Below are 23809 nucleotides of genomic sequence, written 5' to 3'. Positions count from 1 at the left end.
TTTTTAGAGAAAGGAAGGAAGAGAGAGAAAAACATTAACATGAGAGAGAAAATCCATCAGTTGTCTTCTGTACGTGCTCCAACAGGGGACTGAACCTGAAACCTAGGTATATGCCTTGACCGGGAATCAAACCCACATTCTTTTTAAAAATTTATATTTAATATATTTTATTGATTTTTTACAGAGAGGAAGGGAGAGGGATAAAGAGTTAGAAACATCGATCAGCTGCCTCCTGCACACCCCCCAACTGGGGATGGGCCCGCAACCAAGCTACATGCCCTTGACCGGGATTGAACCTGGGACCCTTCAGTCCGCAGGCCGACGCTCTATCCACTGAGCCAAACCAGTTAGGGCTAGCCCACAGTCTTTTTGTTCACAGGATGATGCTATAGCCAACTGAGCCACCTGGCGAAGGCAGGTTTGCCCTTCTTTTTTTTTTTTAATCCTCACCTGAGGATATTTTTTCCATTGATTTTTTTTTTTTTTTTAGAGAGAGTAGAGAGGAGGAGGAGAGAGAGAGAGAGATCGAGAGATCGATGTGAGAGAGACACATCAATTGGTTGCCTCACAACCATGGTACATGCTTTTGACCAGGGATCAAATTCATGACTCATGACCCTTCGGTCCGTGGGCTAGCACTCTAACCACTGAGCAAACCAGCCAGGGAAGGTTTCCCCTTCTTGATTGCAAATCCCTTGCCATCTCTCAAAGAAAACCACTAATGAGACTGATGTTTCTCTGGCTAGTTTATACTCCTTAGTCCAGCGGTTGCCAACTGGTGGTCCGCTGACCACTGGTGGTCCATGAGGTCTGAAAGGTTGGCGACCGCTGGTTTAAGGAAACCTTTGGAGCAGCGATCGCCAACCGGTGGTTGGCGGAGAAGCTTATCATGAAAGAAGTAAAAACATCACAGAAGTCCTGTGGAAGATTAAAGTGGGAAAGGCTCTTTCTCAGATTTTATTTTATTTATTTATTTTAGTTTAAAACTCAGGTCAGCACCCTATCAGAGATGGTTGTATATAATAGGTGCACAAAAATACTTGTTGAATGACTGTTTGGTAAGCAGATACTTATGATTGAATATATTTAGTACCAATATTATATCACTTTGAAATGAAGTCTGCATATCTTTTGGATTAGGATTATTATGTGCTTTACCAATAAATAGACCACTATGGCAGAGTAAATGTTTTCTTAGAAGTAGTGAAACTGAGGCAAACTTGAGTTTGCAGGAGTTAGCTCTAACTACATGCGGCACATTTAGCTGGCTGAGTTAATTGAGACTTATAGACAGGGCAAACAGAATAAGAGAGATGAGGAAGCATTATGTTCCTGGTTCATTCAGGAAAATGAGATGTAAATTCTAAAAAAGGAGATGATTCTGGTAAGGTCTGACTCTGGGCAAGACCTGTTGGAACAAACTGTGGGATGTTCACAGGATAGTGGTGAAGAATCTGAGCTCTATTACAGCTGAAAATGAAATCCTTCTCTAGTGACGTTATAATAGAAGCAGCTGCGGCTGCTGCAGCCACTGCTGCCTGAACTTGGTGGCTGTGTGAAGTGGCTAGAGCAGGAAATGATTCTATGGCACTAGGCGTGGATAGGGAAGGACTTGTCTGGCTCTGGACAAGTGGTTGCACAGGTTGTGGGTGTCACTTTAAACATACAGAAACCTGCTTGCTGGAGGAGGAGCACCTCCCTGAGGATCAGGTGCACGTCTGAAGGAATGAGCTCATCCTTCTAGCCAGACCTGCTCCAGACGCTGAGTGAATGTTTTCCTAATTGCAAGTCCTGCAGCTGGGAGAAGCAGGAAATGGTTGAAGCTTCAGGTACTTTGTGAGTAGCAAGAATATGGAAGCTATTTTGGGACTCAGAATGTGTGACTGTGAATATCAGGTTGAAGGTGACACACATGCACATTCAGTCTTTCTCTCAGTTGAGGATTGCAGTGAAGTGTGTGGTGGGTTGAGAAAAGCTTTGGTGGTTCTAACTTTATTCCAGTGATTCTTTTTGAGGTGACTTAATAATTTGTTTTCTATATTGTCTTGTTTGGTTTTGCTGCTTTGGAAAATAAGAATCTTGAGGGCTTGCCCTGTCCAGGTAGCTCAGTTGGTTAGAGTGTTGCCTGATATGCCAAGGTTGCACGTTTCATCCCTGGTCAGAGCACATAAAAGAATCAACCAATGAATGTATAAATAAGTAGAACAACAATTGATGTTTCTCTTTCTCTCTCTCTCTCTGTTTCTCTATCCTCTCTCTCTCTAAAAGCAATCAATCAAAAAAAAAAAAAAAAAAAAGAATCCCAGGGGCTCTTTTTCAATTTCCAGGGATATTTATGGCTTTTTTTTTGAGCTTTGGTTGATGGGACTTATTCCACTTTTGAAGTTCACTATGCTGAATTTCAGAGCCCTATGCATGATTCTATTTTGCTTTGTTTTGTATTAACTTACCTAAATTATTCACTTTAAGTTAGCTTCTTTTAAATGAATTGGTTTTAAAAAAAGAAATATCCATTTTATTTTTTTTAAACATTTATTTTGAAGTAATTCTAGATTCACATGGAATCAGAGAGATCTGATGTATGCCTTTCCCAGTTTCCCCAGTGGTAACGTCCTGCAAAACTGAAGTGCAATATTACAACCAAGATATTGACATTGATACAGTGAAGGTAAAGAATATTTTCTTCACAGGATCTATGTTATTGCTCTTTTATAGCCATACCTATTTCTTTTGTACATCACCCCCTCTTAAACCCTATCAACCACTAATAGAAAAATCAATTTAAAAATAGATTTTTATTAAATTTTTTGAGAGAGAGAGAGGAAGGGAGAGGGAGAAACATCAAGGTGAGAGTGAAACATTGATTGGCTGCCTCCTGTATGCCCCCTGCCGGGAATAGAGCCCACAACCCAGGCATGTGCCCTGACTGGGAATAGAAACTGGCAAACTTTGCATGTGCAGGCAACGTCTGACCAACTGAGCCACATCAGCCAGGGCTTGGAAAAATCAGTTTTTAAGCAAGAAATTTTATGTACAATCTTCAGTATTTTTAAAAAATATATATTTTTATTAATTTCAGAGAGGAAGGGAGAGGGAAGAGAGTGATAGAAACATCAATGATGTCAGAGAATCATTGATTAACTGCCTCCTGCAGGTCCCCTACTGGGGGTTGAGCCCACAACCCAGGCATGTGCCCTTGACTGAAATAGAACCCGGGACCCTTCAGTCTTCAGGCCAAAGCTCTATCCACTGAGCCAAACCAGCTAGGGCAGTGGTCGGCAAACTCATTAGTCAACAGAGTCAAATATCAACAGTACAACAATTGAAATTTCTTTTGAGAGCCAAATTTTTTAAACTTAAACTATATAGGTAGGTACATTGTTATTAACTTAATTAGGGTACTCCTAAGGCTTAGGAAGAGCCACACTCAAGGGGCCAAAGAGCCGCCTGTGGCTCGAGAGCCGCAGTTTGCCGACCACGGAGCTAGGGCAATAGTAGTTTTGTATTAGAGATCTGCATGGCTTATGAAAAGAGCCCTAGACTGCAATAGGAGATTCTGGTTAATTGTAGCTCTTTGACCTTGGGCAAATAATTTTAATGTCTCTGTGCTTTAGTTTCCTTATATATAAAATGGGATAATGGTATATTAATTTTTATCTAACCTATTTAGAAACTATAAAGTTCTTTAGCTCAGCCAGTGTGCCTCAGGGGTTGAGCGTCAACCCATGAACCAGGAGGTCGAAGTTCGATTCCCGCTCAGGGCACATGCCGGAGTTGCGGACTCAATCCCCAATGTAGGGCATGCAGGAAGCAGTCGACCAATTAGTTCTTTAAAAAAATAAGTATTATGTATATACAACAAAGAATTCTTGAAGGATTATGGATTTAAAACATGAATTTTAAAATAATAAAGCTTCTAGAAAAAAATGTGAGACAATAACATCATGACCTTACGGAGAAAAAAAAGTACTTTGTAGATTATTATTAGCAGCAAGAACAATAGTTTTCAAACTAGAAAGTAATTAGCAACTTGTAAACTAGAAATTGTAGCCCACTATTGTAAGACTGAACATTTAAGAATGAATTTAAGTCTTAAGGCTCAATTGAATTTCAGAGTGCTGAATTAATTAATTAGCTAATGATCTTAGAGCCACTGTTGTTAATCATAAATCATAAAAACCAGAGAGAGGCAAATGTTCTGATGTACAAAGTGAGGAAAGTAGTTGGAAAACTACAAACCTGTGAAAATTGATATTAATTCCTGGGAAAATTCAATTACAAATGGTCAAAATCAGTTGATATGGAGTATTAAACAAAAAGTTAGCATGGACCCTGGCTGGTGTGGCTCAGTTGGTCGAACACTGTCCTGTGCACTGAAAAGTTGCTGGTTTGATCCCTGGTCAGGGCACATACCCAGGTTGTGGGTTTGATTTCCAGTCGGGTGCTTACAGGAGGCAACTAATACATGTTTCTCTAACATCGATGTTTTTCTCCCTATCTCTCCCTGCCTCTCCCTCTAAAAATTCAATAAAGCTAGGCCCGCATGGCTCAGTGGTCGACCTAGGAACCAGGAGGTTCCAGGACGATTCCCAGTCGGGGCACATATGATCGGGGCACATACCCAGGTTGCGGGCTTGATCCACAGTGTGGGGCATGCAAGAGGCAGCTGGTCCATGATTCTCTCTTGTCATTGATGTTTCTACCTCTCTCTCCCTCTCCCTTCCTCTCTGAAATCAATAACAATATTTTAAAAATATATATATATATTTTTTAAATATATATTTTATTGATTTTTTACAGAGAGGAAGGGAGAGGGACAGAGTTAGGAATATCGGTGAGAGAGAAAATTGATCAGCTGCTTCCTGCACACCCGCTACTGGAGATGTGCCCGCACCAAGGTACATGCCCTTGACCAGAATCGAACGCAGGACCCTTCAGTCCGAAGGCTGACGCTCTATCCACTGAGCCAAACTGGTTAGGGCTTAAAATATTAAAAAAAAAAAAATCTTAAAAAAAAAGCATGGGTTGATTTATCATAACAAATTCCTTCTGTTTCTATTCTTGAATCCTATACTACTATTTAGATTTATGAGGTTAGTAGATTTAGTTATAGATATAATCCTACGGTTTCATATTCTTTCATGATACAATTGTGGCTGATATGTAATTAGATTGATTTGGTTGATTAAATGAATGTGTAAAAAATTGAATGATTGTACCCACTTAGACTCTTAATTTCACCAGGAAAGTCTCTGGTGGATTATCTTTGGACTTTGGATAGAGTAGAAATTTTAAAAAATCATATTAATCAGATATATAATTTGCAAAGCTGCAAGAGTAGTTAATATGACAGATGAATAAAGCCTTAAAAATTATATCTATAGCCTGACCGGTGTGGCTCAGTAGTTGAGCGTCGACCTATGAACCAGGAGGTCACAGTGAGATTCCCAGTCAGGGCACATACCTGGGTTATGGGCTTGATCCCCAGTAAGAGGCATGGAGGAGGCAGCCGATCAATGATTCTCTCTCATCATTGATGTTTCTATCTCTCTCTTTCTTTCCCTTACTCTCTGAAATCAATAAAAATATATTTTAAAAAACTTATATCCATGGGATGAAATCATGGGCTCAAATTGAAATTAAATTTAATTCAAAATCTCAAATGCTCAAGAACAGTTTGAGGAGGAGCTGATTGGGCAGCAGGTCATATGAATAATATCTGGGAATTTTGGTTAATCACAAATGTAGCAAGAACTGCCTATGCAATGTAGCAGCTAAAAACACCTTCAGCTATATTACCAAGAGTTTATCCAGGTCACAAAAATATTGGTTCCAATATATTTTTGTACTAGATTAGAAACACATTTTGTATATTGGCTTATTTAAATGGACACTGACAAAGTTGAGAGCATTTCAAGGAAGGTGCACAGAACCATAAATGGTCTGAAACCATCTATATAGGAAACTGTTGGGATTTGGGGAAGGGAGTGTTGAGAAATTTTAAAACTTAAAATAAAAAACACAACCCCAAAAAACAAATACTCATAGTCCTACCAGAATTAACCACTTTAACATCTGTTTTTCTTCTCCTCTATCTTAGAAATAAAACACTATAGATAAAGCCAAAGCCTCTTCTTCTCCTTCCCTACAAGGAACATTCATCCATCCATTCATTAATCCTCACCTGAGGGTATTTTTTCCATTGATTTTTTTTAGAGATAGTGGGAGGGAGGAGAAGGGGGAGAGGAGAGAGAGAGAGAGAGAGAGAATATTATCCACATGAGATACATTGATTGGTTGCCTCCCACACACGCCCCAACCTGGGCTGGAGATCGATCCTGCAACCCAGGCATGTGCCCTTGACTAGAATCGAACCTGGGACCTTTCAGTCCGCAGGACGACGCTCTATCCACTGAGCCAAACCAGCTAGGGCAGGCTGATTTTTTTTAAGGTTGTGTTTTTGTTTTTGTTTTAAATATGTTTTTATTGATTTCAGGGAGGAAGGGAGAGGGAGAGAGAGAAACATCACTGGTGAGAGAGAATCATTGATTGGCTGCCTCCTGCATGCCTCATACTGGGGGTTGAGCCCCCAACCTGGGCATATGCCCTGACCGGGAATCGAACTGTGACCTCCTGGTTCATAGGTTGATGCTCAACCACTGAGCCACACCAGCTTGGCACATTTTATTTTTTTAAAGATGATTCTGATTGTTGTGTGAAGAAGTGGTTGTAATGGAAGCAAGGAGACCAGATAGAAGACTATTACAGTCTTCTAGGTAATATCCTAGGTGACTCTGTTAGGATGGTAGCAGTGGAGGTGGTGAGAAAGGATATGTTTTGAGAGTTTTAAGTCAGCTTCTGAGTAAGTATCCAGGGAAACATGCTCAAAAAGTATGTGGTGGAATGTTTGTAATTATTTAGCAAAGGGTGTGCCCAGCAAGTATCACTCCAGCTTGCCTTGTTCATCTGTTCTGTCTTTTCAGCCAGACGTAAGACATGTACTCTGACTTTAGCTGCTGTGCTATTTTAGTGATATTTTCAACCTTATTTTTGTCAAAGTGAATTATCTGTGTCTATCCACTTTGGACATATGTGTAATTGGTGGTATTACTGTTGGCTTCTTGATTAGGGAAATGGTTATTGCATTCTGTACCAAGTTAAATGACAACATCAGAGAGTAGAATGCACTGACAACCTGATTTTCTTTGCTTATGTATTATAAAAAATGATTAAAAATCTCATATGCACAGAAGTTGCTTGCCAAACACTAGAAGCCATCTAGTTTTACCAGGTGGCAGCTGCTGTTATTTGTAGGGATCCAATTTAAAAAACAGACATGAAACAGGGTCCTGTCCTTGTTTTGCAAAAAGGGAAACTGACTTAAACACACACACAGCTTTATTGAGATATAATTTACAAACCATACAAGTCACCCATTTAAAGTGTACAATTCAATGGTTATTAATATACGAGAGGCCTGGTGCACAAAAATTTGTGCACTTGCGGGGGGGGGGGGGCGTCCCTCAGCCCCTCCTGTGCCCTCTTTTAGTCTGGGACTTCTTGGGGGATGTCTACTTGCTGGCTTAGGCCCGCTCCCTGGGGGATCGGGCTTAAGCTGGCAGTCAGACATCCTTCTGGCAGCCCAGGAGCCCTCAGGGGATGTCCACTTGCCAGCAGGGAGCAGGCCTAAGCTGCAGTCGGACATCCTTAGCACTGCTGAGGAGGCGGGAGAGGCTCCCGCCATCACCGCTGCGCTGGCAGCCATCAGCCTGGCTTGTGGCTGAGCAGAGCTCCCCCTGTGGGAGCGCACTGACCACCAGGGGGCAGCTCCTGCATTGAGCATCTGGCCCCTGGTGGTCAGTGTGTGTCATAGTGACCAGTGATTCCCAGTCGCTCTGCTGTTAGGGTCAATTTGCACATTACCCTTTAATTATATAGGATAGAGGCCTGGTGCATGGGTGGGGGCTGGCTGGTTTTCTCTGAAGGGTGTCCTGGATCAGGGTGGGGGCTCCCACTGGGGTGCCTGGCCAGCCTAGGTGAGGGGCTGATGGCTGTTTGCAGGCTGGCCACAGCCCCTTCAGGGTGGAGGTCTGCGCTGGGGTCCCTGGCCAGCCTGGATAAGGGGCTGATGGCCATTTTCAGGCTGGCCATGGCCGCGGGCTGGAAGCAGGTATCTGGGGTTTATTTATTTTCTATAATTGAAACTTTGTAGCCTTGAGTGGAGCTCAGGGCCGGCCAGGGCAGGTGGGAAACTTGGCTTCCTCCATTGCCAGGGGCAACCCAAGCCTCCTGCTTGCTCCAGCTCCGTGGCTGCCACCATCTTAGGTGGGTTAATTTGCATAATCGCTCCTGATTGGCTGGGGGCGTGGCTTGTGGGTATAGCAGAGGTATGGTCAATTTGCATGTTTCTCTTTTATTAGATTAGATTCATAGAGTTGAACAGCCATCACCACAATCAATTTTAGAACATTTTTGTCATCCCCAGAAGAAACACTGTACCTATTAACAGCTACTTTCTATTTCCTTTACACCTCCTCTCAGCCCTAGGTAACCACAAATCTACTTTCTATCTCTATAGTTTGCCTATTCTGAACATTTCATATAATTTTAATCATATAATAGATGGTCTTTTGTGACCAGCTTTCACTTAGGATAATATTTTCAAGGTTTATATATGTTGTAGCATGTATTGTACTTCATTCTTATTATGGCTGAATAATATTAGACTGTATGAATAACCACATTTTATTTATCTACCAGTTGATGTATATTTGAATTTCCACTTTTTGGCTATCATGAATAATGCTCTTATGCACACTGATATATAAGTTTTTGAGTGCATATAAGTTTTAATTTCTCTTAGCATATATCTAGAAGTAGCATTGCTGGGTCATATAGTAATTCTATGTTTAATCTTTTGAGCATCTGCCAGGCTGTTTTCAAAAGTGTCTGTACCATTTTACATTTATACTAGCAATTTAGGAGAGTTTAGATTTCTCCACGTTTGTGCCAACTCTTGTGTGAAGAGGTATCGCATTGTGGTTTTGATTTTCTTTTTTTTAAAAATATATTTTATTGATTTTTTTATAGAGATGAAGGGAGAGGGATAGAGAGTTAAAAACATCAATGAGAGAGAAACATCGATCAGCTGCCTCCTGCACACCCCCTACTGGGGATGTGCCCGAAACCAAGGTACATGCCCTTGACTGGAATCGAACCTGGGACCCTTGAGTCCGCAGGCTGACACTCTATCCACTAAGCCAAACCGATTAGGGCTGTGGTTTTGAATTTCATTGTGTTGTTTTAACTTAATTAATCTGTGTTTGTTTGTTATTGTGGGGGAGGAAGAAATTTTCCTCTACTTTTATGGCCTCTTCCATAAGAATCGACATAAGACAGATTAATAAGAGAAAATAACCACATTTAGTTGCATATGTACATTTGGAAACCTCATATACATGAGAGGTTCAGAGACAGAAAATTAAAATGTATGGCAATCTGAGCTTAAGGTTTAGGTAAAGCGCCTGAGCTTCAGAGGGAGGAAGGTCGTTCTTAGGACAGTAAGATGAGCAGAAGTTTAATAATTAGATGTTTGCCCTGCCCTATACATAGGTCATAAAAAGTTATTTCTGATAATAATCCTTATTATGAGCAAGGCCTCCAATTTAAATTCTTTAAGGGAGAGGTAAAAGTTCTCTTGGGCCTGCAGGGTCTTGACTGCCTTCAGCTCAAAATAATCCAGTGTCAGCAGGCCTCTTGGGGAGACCTGTTCTAAACCCCTTCATTATTGAGACACTATTTTTAGAATAGTTTTAGATATACAAAAAAATTGAGTGGATAGTGGAGAGAGTTCCCATATGTCCCCATCCCAATAGTTTCCCCTATTATTAACATCTTATATTAGTATTGTATATTTGTTGCAATTAAGGAACCAATATTGATATGTTATAGTTATCTAAAGTCCATAGATAATTCAGATTTCTTCCATTTTTATTTAATGTCTTTTTTCTGTTCTGTTTCCATCAAAAATTCCACATTACTTGTCATGTCTCCTTAGGCTCCTCTTAGCTGTAACTTTCTCACACTTTGTTTTTTGGTGACTTTAACAGTGTTGGGAAGTACTGGTCAAATATTTTGCAGGATGCCCCTCTATTGGAATTTGTCTGATAATTTTCTCATGATTAGACTAGGGTTATCAGTTTTGGGGAGGAAGATCACAGAGATACAATGCCATTCTCATCACATCATGTCAAGGGTACATATTATCAACATGATTTATTATTGTTATTATTGACCTTGATCACCTGGCTAAGGCACTAGTTGTTAGGGTTCTCTACTGTAAAGTCACTCTTCCTGTCTCTCTTCATATTCTGTTGTTGAGCAGCTTCTCATGTGTTTATTATCCATTTGTATATCTTTGGAAAAATGTATGTTAAGATCCTTTTATTAATTGGGATTTTTTTAAAATACCAATTTTAAAATTGGGTTGTTTTTATTACTTAGTTGTAAGTGTTCTTTATATGTTCTAAATACAAGTCCCTTACTAGATATACAATTTGCAAATATTTCCTCCCATTATTTGGGGTGTCTCATTACTTTTTTGATGATATCCATTGAAGCATAAAAGTTTTAATTTTGATGAAGTAAAATGTATTTTTCTTTTGCTGTTTGTGTCATATCTAAGACTTTGCCTAACCCAAGAGCATGAAGATATATGCTTATATATATTTTAATATGTTTTTATTGATTTTAGATAGAGAGGAAGGGAAAGGAAGAGAGATACCTCAATGTGAAAGAGAAACATCTAGGTTGCCTCCTGAGTGTACCCTGACTGGGGATCGAACCCACAACCTGGGTATGTGCCCTGACCAGGAATCCAACCAGCGACCTTTCGGTACATAGGATGATGCTCAACCAATTGTCACACCAGACAGGGCTTATATTTTCTTCTGAAATTTTATAGGTTTAGCTCTTTCATTTAGATTTTTTTAAAATATATTTTTTATTGATTTCAGAAAGGAAAGGAGAGGGAGAGATAGAAACATCAATGATGAGAGAGAATCATTGATTGGCTGCCTCCTGCACACCCCCCACTGGGGATTGAGCCCACAACCTGTGCATGTGCCCTTGACTGGAATCGAACCCTGGACCCTTTAGTCAACAGGCTGATGCTCTGTCCACTAAGCCAAACCAGCTAGGGCTCATTTAGATTTTATTTTCCAATTTGGCTTCTGCTATGAAGCCACTCAGCTCCTGTCTTTACGGCCAAAATCAACATTATCATTAGCATTTCAAAAGTAAAAAAAAATAATAATGGTTTTGCTTTGGGTTACTCCAGGAGGGAGTCACCTTTGTTTTTCCTGGAGAAATTCTGTTTGTCTTTTAAACAAATTGTTCTTTTATTAAATTGAATATTCTGCTGTATCCTACCCTGCTTGCTTATGGGCACCAATAATGAAAGGCTGTGGGATCTGACCAGATAGGACTTTTCAGCCTGTGTTCTTTCATCCCCCACCCCATTTCTCTTGGTTGCTTTATTTAAATCTTAAAGGTAGGTTCTTTCTGCTAATATTATTTATATTTTTCCAGAGGCCTTTGTCTGTTATGGTCAAAGGTAGACTATAGAGGTGTAACATTGCCTGCAAAATACTTGAAATAATACGACAAGTTTTGTTGAAGCACAGTTGTTTCAAAGTACTGCTGTAATTAGTCATCCAAAATTAGGATCCCTGGACATTTAAACATGAGATCTTTAGAATGAGCATAAATGAATCAGAAGGCTTTGCTAAAATGAAAAGTCGCCAATTTTCATTCCAGGGTCTTAGGATTTGCAAATCAAAAACACTACCTGGTAAAGAAAAGAAAGAAAAAAGAAAAGTTGAGAGTTCTTATAGTAAAAAATACACTGTTGAGAAGAATCAGTCCTGCATTCTTAGCCTCTGAATTGGTCTGAGATGGTAATCTTTCAGATGTCTGGTGGTCTGGATAATAGATGCTAGGTGGTCTGAACACGTGAACATTTTCCCCTAAGTTCTCCATAGTGTTATCTATAGGATATATATGTATCTCCAGGCATTGATGTGTGAATAAAAAAGGGACCACATGGCAGGCCTGACAAGCTCAGTGACCAAAAGTAATCACTTGGGATAATATGATCATAAATTCCCAACTGGGCAGCATGCTGGGCAGTCAAGTCCCAGGTATATGCTTCCTTAGAAAAGGTTAATGTTTACCTTGAGTGAACCCTGTCCATTGTTTTTGTGCATCTAAAATAACATACCCTTGGAATGTAAGTATCTACCTTTTCCAGACCTTTCTGAGGCATAATTGTTGGCTGTAAAATGGCACCAGGTGTTAGACTTTGGTTCAGCAACCTTGGTACTTGAGTTCTGGCTAAGATAGAATTCAGAGCCAAGACTCAAACTATAAGAGAAAGTTTATTTAGAAAGTCACAGAGGTTGAAGAAGTGAGCCACAGAAGAAATGGGCTCAGGAAACAAGTTACAGAAAGAAGGGCCCTTGGAACTTAGGAGAGCGGGAGATACTGGCCTTGAGAGATGAAAGAGGGAGGAAAGGTAAAGGCATGCTCCAGAAAGAGACGGAGCGCACTCAGGGTCCCTGTCTTAAGGGTTTTTACCTGGAGGTCTTAGGGGAGGATCTCAATAGAATATTCATCAGCTTTTTCAGGTGTGCCCCTCAGGGTCATGGTCTCCACTGATTGGTTGGTGCCAGGGCAGGGGGCCATTTGTCAGTGCAGCTGGTCCTGATGTCAGCCATGGTGTCACTCTGTCTGATTTTGCTGCTTCTCTGGGTATGGAGCTGAAACACAGCTGAGGCCTAGATGTTATCTCCAGGGGTTAACGTTTAAGGGAGTGGTCATGCAAGAGCTTGTAGTTTTGCCTATTGCTAGGCACCCTCGGCTCTCTGCCCTGGTGACCCTCTGCGCCTGGCCTATGGTTCGTGCTCTGCCCATGCCTATTTAACTACCTACTACATAACCACCCGCAGCAGGACTCCTCATTGCTATCTTGTTGCCCCATACCATCTCTATTTACTGTAAATGTTAAATGTTAACTCTCCTATACCCACCAATGTAAAATAAGTATGTATCTTTCCATTTTAGAGATTTCTCCCACCTCCTTAATCTTTTTTTTTTTTTTTTAAATATATTTTATTGATTTTTCACAGAGAGGAAAGGAGAGAGATAGAGAGAGTTAGAAACATCGATGAGAGAGAAACATCGATCAGCTGCCTCTTGCACATCCCCCACCGGGGATGTGCCCGCAACCCAGGTACATGCCCTTGACCGGAATCGAACCCGGGACCTCTCAGTCCGCAGGCTGACGCTCTATCCACTGAGCCAAACCGGTTTCGGCACCACCTCCTTAATCTTAACCATCGTGGATTTCATAACCTTCCTTGTTTCCCCTTTGATTCAATCCTTTGAGATTTTGCTTCCAGGCTGGTTCTTAGTGGGTTTTTTTTTTTTAGGTCATTTTTTTGGGGCACCTCCCCCTGGCCCCCCGCCTCTGCTGACAGATGCATAACTGAAAAGTTCAAAGTTTTCAGGCTAGTTAAAAGTAAAATAAAATCTATTCCTCATGCTTTAGCTCATTTGGTCTAAACCAGTTTTATCAGGATGACTATACAGACTCCATGTTAAGTCAGCTTAGCTATACTGACTTCATCTTATTTTCTTCACTCATTCCTTTAATCTAAAACCATATATATCACTCTCCCTCTTGACCTACCAGTCATGCCCAGGAAAGCTCCCCTAAAGGCAATTTGGCAAATTGGCACTTATCTAGAACAAATCTTTAGTTACTCAATTTATTTTGGGTGGAGAGGCTCAGTGCTTGATGCAGTTCTCTCTCTCTCTATGAGACAGAATCTACTGTGCAGTCTTAAAAAGGAAATAAGAAATGTCCAAATATAACTTATGCAAGGAAGAATGTATGAATGAGAGTTTTATGTAAAACGAGAGGTACAGTGCCTGAAATTCGTGCACGTGTAGGGTCTCTAGGCCTGGCCGGTGATCAGGGTTGATTGGGGCCTTCCAGCTGCCGGCCAGGGCCTTCCTTTGTTCTGTGCCACCCCCTGGTGGTCAGCACACATCATAGCGAGTGATCAAATTCCCAGTGTCCTGGTCGAACTCCCGAGGGGACACTTTGCATATTAGCCATCTATATCTATATCTATATCTATATCTATATCTATATCTATATCTATATCTATATCTATATCATCTATATCTATATCTATATCTATATAGATATATAGTTTCTGAGGGGTTTCAAAAGAGATCACAAGCTATCAGGGTGAGATTTCCCCATGGGTAATCTACCTTGCCTGGCTGAGGTTTGGAAAGTCATGTTACCTAATTGCATTGTAATCAGGGTTGAAGCTCTTTAACTCTGCTCCAGTACTCTAGTTTTATTTGATTAGTTCCATAATAAAATATGTAACCATCTCTTAATGACTTAGAGAGCTTGACCTTGCTATTTGCACATTTTTTCTTTGCATTAGCACTGATCAGTAGAGATGCTGTGCTTCACACTTGAAATGGCACTAATAGCCTCATCCCTACCCAGCACTAGAGCTGAGTTAAGAATACTAATGTGAGTGAAAAAAGGAATACATTTCCCCCCTTTTAAAAAAAATTTTTTTTATTGATTTCAGAGAGGAAGGGAGAGAGATAAAAACATCAATAATGAGAGAAAATAATTGACCGGCTGCCTCCTGCATGCCCCCACTGGGATATAGCCCACAACCTGGGCATGTGCCCTTGACCAGAATCAAACTGGGGATCCTTCAGTCCGCAAGCCAATGCTCTATCCACAGAGCCAAACCAGCTAGGGCTTTTCCCCCTGTCTTTAAAAAAATATTTTTAGAGAGAGAGAGGAAGGGGGAGAGAAAGAGAAACATTGATTTGTTGTCCATTTATTTACCCATTCATTGGTTTGTGGAAGAAAGGGGCCACATGCTAACCTGACAAGCCCAGGGAAGGCCTGCATGGCGGTCTTACAAACTCAGAGACCTACAGTAACCACAAAGGATGGTCTGAAATTAAACTTTTAACTAAAAGCAGTTGTGGTGGGCAGCTACATCCTAGACTGGTATTTTCACTGACAAGGTCAACCTTTACCTTAACTGAGCCTATCTGTCTTTTTGCATCTATAACAACATACCCTTGAAATGTCTGGGTAACTTGTAACTTCCCTTTTCTGGACCCCTTGGAGCACAACCTAATGTGCTTGGACACCAGGACAGATACCATAAATGCCTTCATTGTTATCATGTTAATTGTTCCTGCACCCACCTAAGTATGTGTCTATCATTTTCCTTTTTATCCAATCCCAGGGGTTTCGTGCTGCACCCCCCCCCCGCCCGCCCCCGCCCCCCCCCCCCCCCCCCCCCCGCCCCCGGCTTGCTTTCTCCCACCTCTCTAGTCTATCACCAATGGATTTCATGTAACCCATGTCCCACTTCCCTCCTTTGATTGCAATGTATAAATATTGATGTAACCTGCCATTCTCAGGAGCAATATCTCAATTCGTTCAGGTTCTGCTTCCTAGCATTTGTCGACAGTTTGGCTCAAATAAACTCACAAAAATTCTTTACAGGTTTGAATGTTTTTATGTTAACACGTTGATTCTTGTATGTGTCCTGACGGGGGTTCAAACCTGCAACCTTGGCATATTGGGAAGATGTTCTAACCAACTGAGCTACCTGGCCAGGGCTTCTTTTTTCTTTAAAAAAATTTTTTTATGGGGGTATTTTCTTGTTGCCAAAGTACTACTTTAATTTAGTATATTGATAAAATGTAAGAGCTTAATTTGTTTTGGGCATTTCCTACATCTGTTTAATTTTACCAATAAATCTTAATTAAATATTTTTTAAACATCAACTCATATATTTTTTGTCAACCTATAGAAATACAATGGCTAGGATTCTGCTGATGAGTTTTTTCCTGAGTATGCTTATAAAACAACTCCTTTCAATAAAGCTGTTTTATAACTGGAGTGATACATAGAAGGGTGTGTTGGTCCTCTGGGGCCTTTGTGCCCTGCCTACAAATGTAAGTTCTGGGCTGACTGATCACATGTTTGGGGGCAAGACCTTGCCTGCTGTTTGTTTTTGGTGATAGAACTTGGCCTCTTCCCTAAGAGAGGGGTGGAGATCTTTCTCTGCCCTCGCTTTTGGGTTGGGAACATTTGAGATCCAGTGCATTTAAAAATTGATTCTTGAACCGAGCAGCTCAGTTTACACAACATTTTTTCTTTAAGAGTGTGCATTGCTTAAGAAAGTTGCAGGAATTTTGCCTGTTAAAATGATTTAAGTCCTGACAGTCTTGGAATTCTGAAAAAAGGATTCAAATAATGACATTGTTTTAGTTATTCGCCAAAGCACTATAAAAGTGTCTTTTAGTGCTCTTTTTGACTGTAGCGCAAAGGACTGTTTTTACTGCTGGCCCTCCTTTTGGAAGCAGCTGCCACCCTGCAAACCTTATTGTTATACTGCTGACCTTTGTCATCAGGAATGCCCCTGGAGGAAACAGCCTCCTAATTGTTTTTGTTAAGTCTCTATGAAGTTTGTGATTTGTCCTTTCAAGTTACTTTGGTTAGTTTCTTAAGTTTACTTTGTTTGCATTTAATTGGGGCTCCACCTTTTCAGTTTTATCATGAATTGTCAGTGCTGAGTTCCTGGTAGGTGGTAAAAAGAATTACTCTTTCCCTCTTATCCTGTTCTGTGGGAAACCTTTGTGGTTTAGATTCACAGTTTCCCATTGTTGTTAGCTGCAGTTGTCTCCTCCCTCCAACCCTTCCCTCCCCACAACTCTAGCTCTTCCCCCTTGTCCCTCCCCATTCCTGCATCCCTTGCCCCGCAAATGTCCTTGTGATTGCTGGAGGTTGAGTGTGCTTTGGGGTAAGTATTTTTCTTGTGGTAAAATTGGGTAGATGAGGAATGTAGGAAACTGGTTAGTCATTGTGAAGTGTTGCTTTTAACAGCAACATTTCAAACTCTGAAATTGAAGTTTTAGGACTCTTAATTTTCAGGAGGCTTCATTCATGCTGACTCTTGTTTCTGTTTTTCCCTATTTTGTTTCAATTATCAAGGCTTTGATAATTTGATTTTTATTATTGGTTTAAAAAGCTATTCCCATAGATTTTCTTGAGCTTGTTAAAATTAAGGGCAAGGGTTTTGGGGTTTATTATTTTAAATTTCCTTCAAATAGAAGGTTATATGTGATTTTATACAAATTTTCAGTATTAACATACTGATAAAAGTAAAAATGAAGAAAAGATCTTATTTTGTGGCTAAGGTGGAAAGTAGCACTTACTTCCAGAATCAGAATGATTCTTTTTTCCTCTTAGCAGAATGTTGTTGGCAAAACTCACTAAGATTTTGGCAATATGTTGTCAAGTCTGGGAAATGGTTTTCTGAGTACTTCAGGATAACAGATGCTTCTGGGAATTATTTTTGGGAAGTTAGATTTGTTCATTAATACCTGCTCCCTAGAGGTATGAGATCTATAATCCTTTGGAAAGTAAAATATTTAATATTTGAGTCAAGTCACTTTCATATTCCATTTTCTTGGATTGTTTGTTTTGATCTTCAACTAAAACAGAAACTGTGTGTGTGTATGTTGTTATTTTTGACACAGAATGGATGGTACTCTGGTATTTCAAGGAGTTGTAAGTTGGAGCCTTGGGTTCTCCAGAAGTACTGCTAATTAAAAGCCATTTTCATGGTAGACATTGTGAGGAAAAACTTGTTCATGGGCCCTGGCCGGCTTGGCTCAGTGGATAAAGCGTCAGCCTGCGGACTGGGGGGTCCCGGGTTGAGTTCCGGCCAAGGGCACATGCCTGGGTTATGGGCTGGATCCCCAGTGGGGGGTGTGCAGGAGGCAGCCAATTGATGATTCTCTCTCATCATTGATGTTTCTATCTCTCTTTCCTTCTCCCTTCCTCTCTGCAATAAATAAAGAAATATAAAAAAAACCCCCAAAAAACTTGTTTATGGGATTTTATTACTGTTCGGTAGTGATTTCCTGAGCTCCTACTGTGTGGCACGTATTAGTTCCTGTGCTAAGTGCTTTGCTTCTAATTCCCACTACAGTCCTGCCAGCAGGTAGTATTATCTCCCTGGGAAGCAGTCATGCATAGGTAGAAAGAACATGGGGTGTTCTTTTTTGCAAAATGAGGAAAATAATCCCTGTTTGGTAGATCAGTTGTGAGAATTAAAGATATACCATGCTTCTAGTGCCTAGCACTGAGTTGGTGTTCACTAAATGGTGTTTACTATTATCATAATTTTACAGCTGAAAGAGCTGGGGAGGCCAAGTAACTTCCTGAAGTAAGTGGTAGAGCTAGGATTTGAACTGGCTCAAAACCTGGAGTCTGGTATGTTTTTGCTTGAGTATTGTCAAGGCTTTCAGAATAGATTTCAGTGGATCTCTGCCCATCCTTCCACCTCCTTCCCCTACAGAGGAGGTTTGTTGTGTTTTTTTTTTTGTTTGTTTGTTTTTTAAATAGATGCCCTTCTTTCCCTGGTATCCTCTGTCACCTTCCCAGTCATGTGCTTGGTCTGTCACACTGGAGTTGCTTGTGCCATTCAGTACCAGTGTTCTCCCAGCAGAAATGAGTCAAGCTGGTGCAGTCAGTGGTTTCCCTTCCTATTTTCCTCCTGTTGATAGAGCCATCATGCTTTCATTATTGTTTGTGATGAAATAATTTGGGTAATGGTGTGTTATAATGATTCATAAATAATGCAGAGTTGCAACCAAGGATTTAAATTAAAAAGCTTTAGTGGTTTAAAATTAGGAAAAAAAAAATCTCTGGTTCTAAATCATTGAATCAGAGGATAATACAGGGCAACTTTATGGAACTCATAGTTATGATTTTGCTATCCTGGGGCCTAATATAATTGCTATTGATTCTCTTTCCTTTATCCACAGCTGTTAACTGATTGGGTATTAGCAATCTGTTTGAGAAAGAACGTTGTGTTTGTCCTACTGGTCATAGAGTATCTTTCTCCCATAGACCAAACACAAGATACTGAATTGGGTATGATATGATTCAGACCGTAGATTCATGGAAGAGATAGATGACTGGTCGTGCTTATAAACTAAGTTATCTCTGAACAAAAAAATGTGTTTCACAACACTTAGTTCTTCATTCATTCTTTTATTTAACTCTCTGTTGAGTGTAAAGCAATGTAACTTTTTAACATTGTAGTCTAATAAAGTACTCATACACTGGTTAAATACTGGTTAATAAAGTTCCTGGGAGGGAGAGATTAAGTCCCAATTGGTGGGAAGTGGTATTTAGACAATCCTTTGGAAAATGAGTTAATATAAATGACTATTCCTTCCTGATAGGGTGTGACTATTATTAGTATCTAATATTATAATTTCCCAGCAGAATGTCTTTCTGAAGCAGTTTTACTGAGTGAAAAAGATTAGCAGCACTAGGTAGGACTGGGAAGATCTGGGTGGAGAAGAAGGTAATATAGACAGAACAAATCTTGTTTTGTGTGTTTTAAGGGTGATAGTGGTAGATGAGGTTGTAAATGTGCATGGGTTAAGATTGTGGAAAGCCATTTAAGGCCAAGTAGGTTTTCTATAATTAAAAACAAATGTTTGTTGTTGATTTTAGAGAGAGGAAATGGGGAGAGAGAGATTGCCCCAACCGGGGATGGAACTTATGATCTGGGTATGTGCCCTGACTGGGAATTGAACCCGGTCACCTTTTGGTGTACAAGACGAAGTTCCAACCAACTGAGCCACACCGACCAGGGCAAGGCCAAGGAGTTTTGATAGTATTTCATCATTAAAGTTTTCTGAGCTAAATAGTGATTGATTTGAGTCTGCTCTGGGCAATATTTTATAAATATAATTAGAAGGGGAAGAACAATTTGGAAATTATCATAATAGATGAATTGTTTTGAGACTGCATTATTTTTGGAATACATTTTCCTCAATTTGATAATTGCTTTGGGTTTATGCTATCAGTTATAATTTAATCTTATGGAATTTTTATGGTAAGTGTATGGATGTGTTAGTAAGAGAGAAGGGAGCGAGGATGGGTATAGGGCAGCTGTGGGCAAACTACGGCCCGCGGGCCGGATCCGGCCCTTTTGAAATGAATAAAACTAAAAAAAAAAAAAAAAAAAGACTGGACCCTTTTATGTAATGATGTTTACTTTGAATTTATATTAGTTCACACAAACACTCCATCCATGCTTTTGTTCCGGCCCTCCGGTCCAGTTTAAGAACCCATTGTGGCCCTCGAGTCAAAAAGTTTGCCCACCCCTGGTATAGGGGATGGTCACTCATCATAATCATAGCTACTCTTTATAGAACTCCTATTTTGTACCTGGCCCTAAGATATTTTGCATGTATAATTTGTTGAATACTCTCAACAAATTGCATTTATTATAGATAGTAAATGACTTGAAAGTGATGGAGCAGGATTGGAATATAGATTCATCATCATCATCATCAAAAAACATTTATGCCTCACTAAATACTAGGTACTGGGCTAATTATACATATACTATACTTTATTTTATTAATTTGCATAATAATCCTATGTGATGGATCTTATTTATTAGTCCCATTTTGCTGATGTAGTGCCTGGGAGACTTCAGTACTGATTCAATAACTTGATTAAGATGACACAGTTGTTAGGTGATGAAGTCCAGACCTGCTTTACTTTGCTAACTCTGGGTCTCTAATTCTAACTCTGGGTCCCTAAGTTGTATAATTCACGTTATATTCTTTGGGAATGGTACACCTTGGATCTCCACTATGAGCATGGTGTTTCCTGAGGTTATGCAATATGGTTGGCCCTGCAGAGGCTGCACTTTTTTTAAAATAACCTTATGATTATTTATTTTTAAATGTTTATTTATTGATTTGAGAGAGAGCTGGGGAGAGAGAGGGGGGGGGGAGAGAGAGAGAGAGAGAGAGAGAGAGAGAGAGAGAGACATTGGTTTGTTGTTCCACTTATTTATGCATTCATTGGTTGATTCTTGTATGTGCCCTGACTGAGGATCGAGCCCACAACCTTGGGTGCTGGGATGATGTTCTAACCAACTGAGCTACCCAGCTAGGCCTCAGAGTCCATACTTTAAAAAATATATATTTTTTAATTGATTTCAGATAGGGAGAAGATGAGAAAGATAGAAACATCAATCATGAGGGAGAATCATTGATAGGCTGTTTCCTACATGCCTCCTACCGGGGATCGAGCCCACAACCCAGGCATGTGCCCTGACCTGGAATTAAATGGTGACCTCCTGGTTTTTAGGTCAGTGCTCAACCACTGAGCCACACCAGCTGGGCTCAGAGGCTGCACTTTTAACTTCTATGTTCTTCCTACTATCATGCTACATCCTTTAGATAAGTCAGTAAATTATATACTAGTATACATCTCCGGATCTTCATAAGGAATGGTTAAGTAGCCTCCAATTGTCATTTCTTAGTCCTTAAAGTTTGTCACTTGTAACAAAGTGAAACATGTTTTCTTGTCGTTTTACTTTGTTTTTCTACTGGTTTTGGACAAATTTATAGTAAATGACATTTTCCTAAGTTCTTATGAAAGGAAAAATAAAGCTTTCTTTCCTTTATCAGCATACAATTCTTGTTGTACATGATGTAATAATTTGAAGTTGCCAGAGACCAACCCTCAGAAAATCATTTGAGTTGAGTAATTGTGTTCGCTAGAGAGTTTGAGATAACCAGCCCATGAATCAACAAATCACTTAGGTTTTTTTAATGGTTGTAGATGGTTATCTGTCTTTATTTTCAAGCTTGAATCAGAAGGAAATATTAATTCAATTGATATAATCTCCATTAGAAAAATTTGTCTGCAGTATCTCAAACTGAATATGGACATTTTGGGGGCTCTTTTATTTAAGGAGAGTCAGAAATTATCAGGTTGTTGGAATTGATTGTTCACCCATCAAACAGCAAGTTTTCTCTTTTAGTTAAATTTTTAATGATTCAATGTCTGTTATATTCAACCTCTGTTTGGAATAAAAAGCTGTTCTTACGGAATATATAATGTTATATAATGTAGTCCATGTACACGAATAACATGGGGGAGGATAGGAATGCTGTAATCTAAGCCCCACTTGCACTGAGGGCAGAGAAGATGAAATAAATGAAGAAAATGGAAAGGTGAGGGAGGGAGGGAATGATCTGAGAGCGCTTTTCATGTAGCTGTTCCTTGTATAATAGTTATTATTTTTAAAAAGAAAAGGAGAGGAAATGCACTCCAGGTAAAGGCATTATTAGAGACAAGACACTGAGGAAATAGAATGCAGAGAATATTCATTATACAAAAAAGAGTCAAGTTTACCTGGTGCTCCTCTTGTGAGGAGCACGTACTAGGTGCTAGGTGAAATGTCTGATCAGTGAGTGAGTGAGTAGAAGATGTAGCTAGACGTGGAGGTAACATCTAATGTTTCTCATATTTGTGCAGTTGCTAGACATTTAATTAAATCTTATAAATTAGTGATTTTACTGGTAGGATATCCTATATAATAAAAGGGTAATATGCAAATAGACCGAACGGCAGAACCACCGAACAACCAATCAAAGTGTAATATGTTAATGATATGCTAAGGTTGCTCAACCGCTCACCATGACGTGCACTGACTGCCAGGGGGCAGACAGTCGACCAATCGCTATGATGTGCACTGACCACCAGGGGGCAGAAGCTCCAACCGGTAGGTTAGCTTGCTGCTGGGGTCCACCAATCAGGACTGAGCAAGATGGGTTGGATACGCCCTGGAGCCCTCCCATGGTCCCTCCCTGGCCCAATTGTGCACTGGTGGGGTTCCTCAGCCTGGCCTGCACCCTCTCGCAATCCAGGACCCATCGGGGGATGTCAGAGAGTTGATTTCAGCCCATCCCACAGGCTACTCCCCTTGGGAGGGCACCAGACACAGGGCTCATGGCTGGTGAGTGCTGCTATGGCAGCGTGAGCCTCTCCCCATCAGGACTGACTGGGCGCGAGCCTGGGGCAGGCACAGTGGGGCCGGGATGAGTGGGAGCGGCAGGTAGGAGCTGCAGATGGCATTGAACTGTGGGTTTCAGCCTGATCCCTGCAGGCCACCCAGAGGGACCCCACCTGTGTATGAATTCGTTCACTGGGCCTCTAATGTGAATATAAAAATATGGGAATGTAAAAAATTCACAATCAAGAACATGAATCCATTTTTAAGAAGCTTCAAAATAGGTCTGATTGACTGCTTTGGTTTTTCTTTAAGTGTGCTATTTGTTTATGTTTTTGCCCTGTTAGCAATAGAATAGTGGACAAGAAAAAATTATGGAAAATAAACTTGTGAAAAACCCATCCATTGCCCTGGCTGGGTGGCATAGTCGGTTGGAGCATTGTCCCGTACACCAAAAAGTAGTTGGTATGTTTAAAAAAAACTTAGTTGGTATGGAAAAGCCACTGGAAATGGCTTGGGTGGACCGGTGAGTTGGGTGGGGTGGAGTCTCAGGGAATCACCAGGGCAGGTGAACAGTGTTAATCAGGTTGATGAAGACTCAGATATGGTGCCCGCCTGCCAGCTCTATGGGGAGAAGGCTTAGCTTAGGAACAATGGCTTCTGCCAGAACTTCTGTCTGGGAGAAAGCTAAACCTGCAGACCTTGCCCCAGCGCCAGACAATTCAGTTCTTCCCTTTATGTCCCTGGTGCCTTTTGAGATGCTGTCCCAGCACTGGAGCTCAGAGGGAGTGAGTCCAAATAAGTCCATATATGGTCCCTTTAAGAAAAATGCCCAGCACTTCAGC

The 23809-nt window shown here is 40.5% G+C and overlaps 1 protein-coding gene across 7 annotated transcripts in view; it reads left to right on the top strand.

Moving 5' to 3' along the window:
- The window catches only part of USP54 (ubiquitin specific peptidase 54), a 118425-nt gene that overhangs the window by 5705 nt on the left and 88911 nt on the right, over positions 1–23809 (top strand). The window contains exon 2 of one of the 7 annotated variants that reach the window (XM_036337101.1): positions 2544–2668. The exons of 4 other annotated variants lie outside the window; for them this stretch is intronic. The gene's annotated coding sequence lies outside the window, so the exon portion shown is untranslated. Of the gene's footprint in view, positions 1–587; positions 1837–2543; positions 2669–16361; positions 16926–23809 lie in introns of those variants that run through there. 2 more of the 7 variants (XM_036337103.1, XM_036337100.1) reach the window with 2 other exon arrangements.

The sequence above is a fragment of the Myotis myotis genome, unplaced genomic scaffold, assembly GCF_014108235.1.
Source record: "Myotis myotis isolate mMyoMyo1 unplaced genomic scaffold, mMyoMyo1.p scaffold_m19_p_15, whole genome shotgun sequence".
Taxonomy (NCBI): domain Eukaryota; kingdom Metazoa; phylum Chordata; class Mammalia; order Chiroptera; family Vespertilionidae; genus Myotis; species Myotis myotis.
The sequence above is the reverse complement of the archived record's forward strand: the minus strand, read 5'-3'. Positions and strand labels throughout refer to the sequence as shown.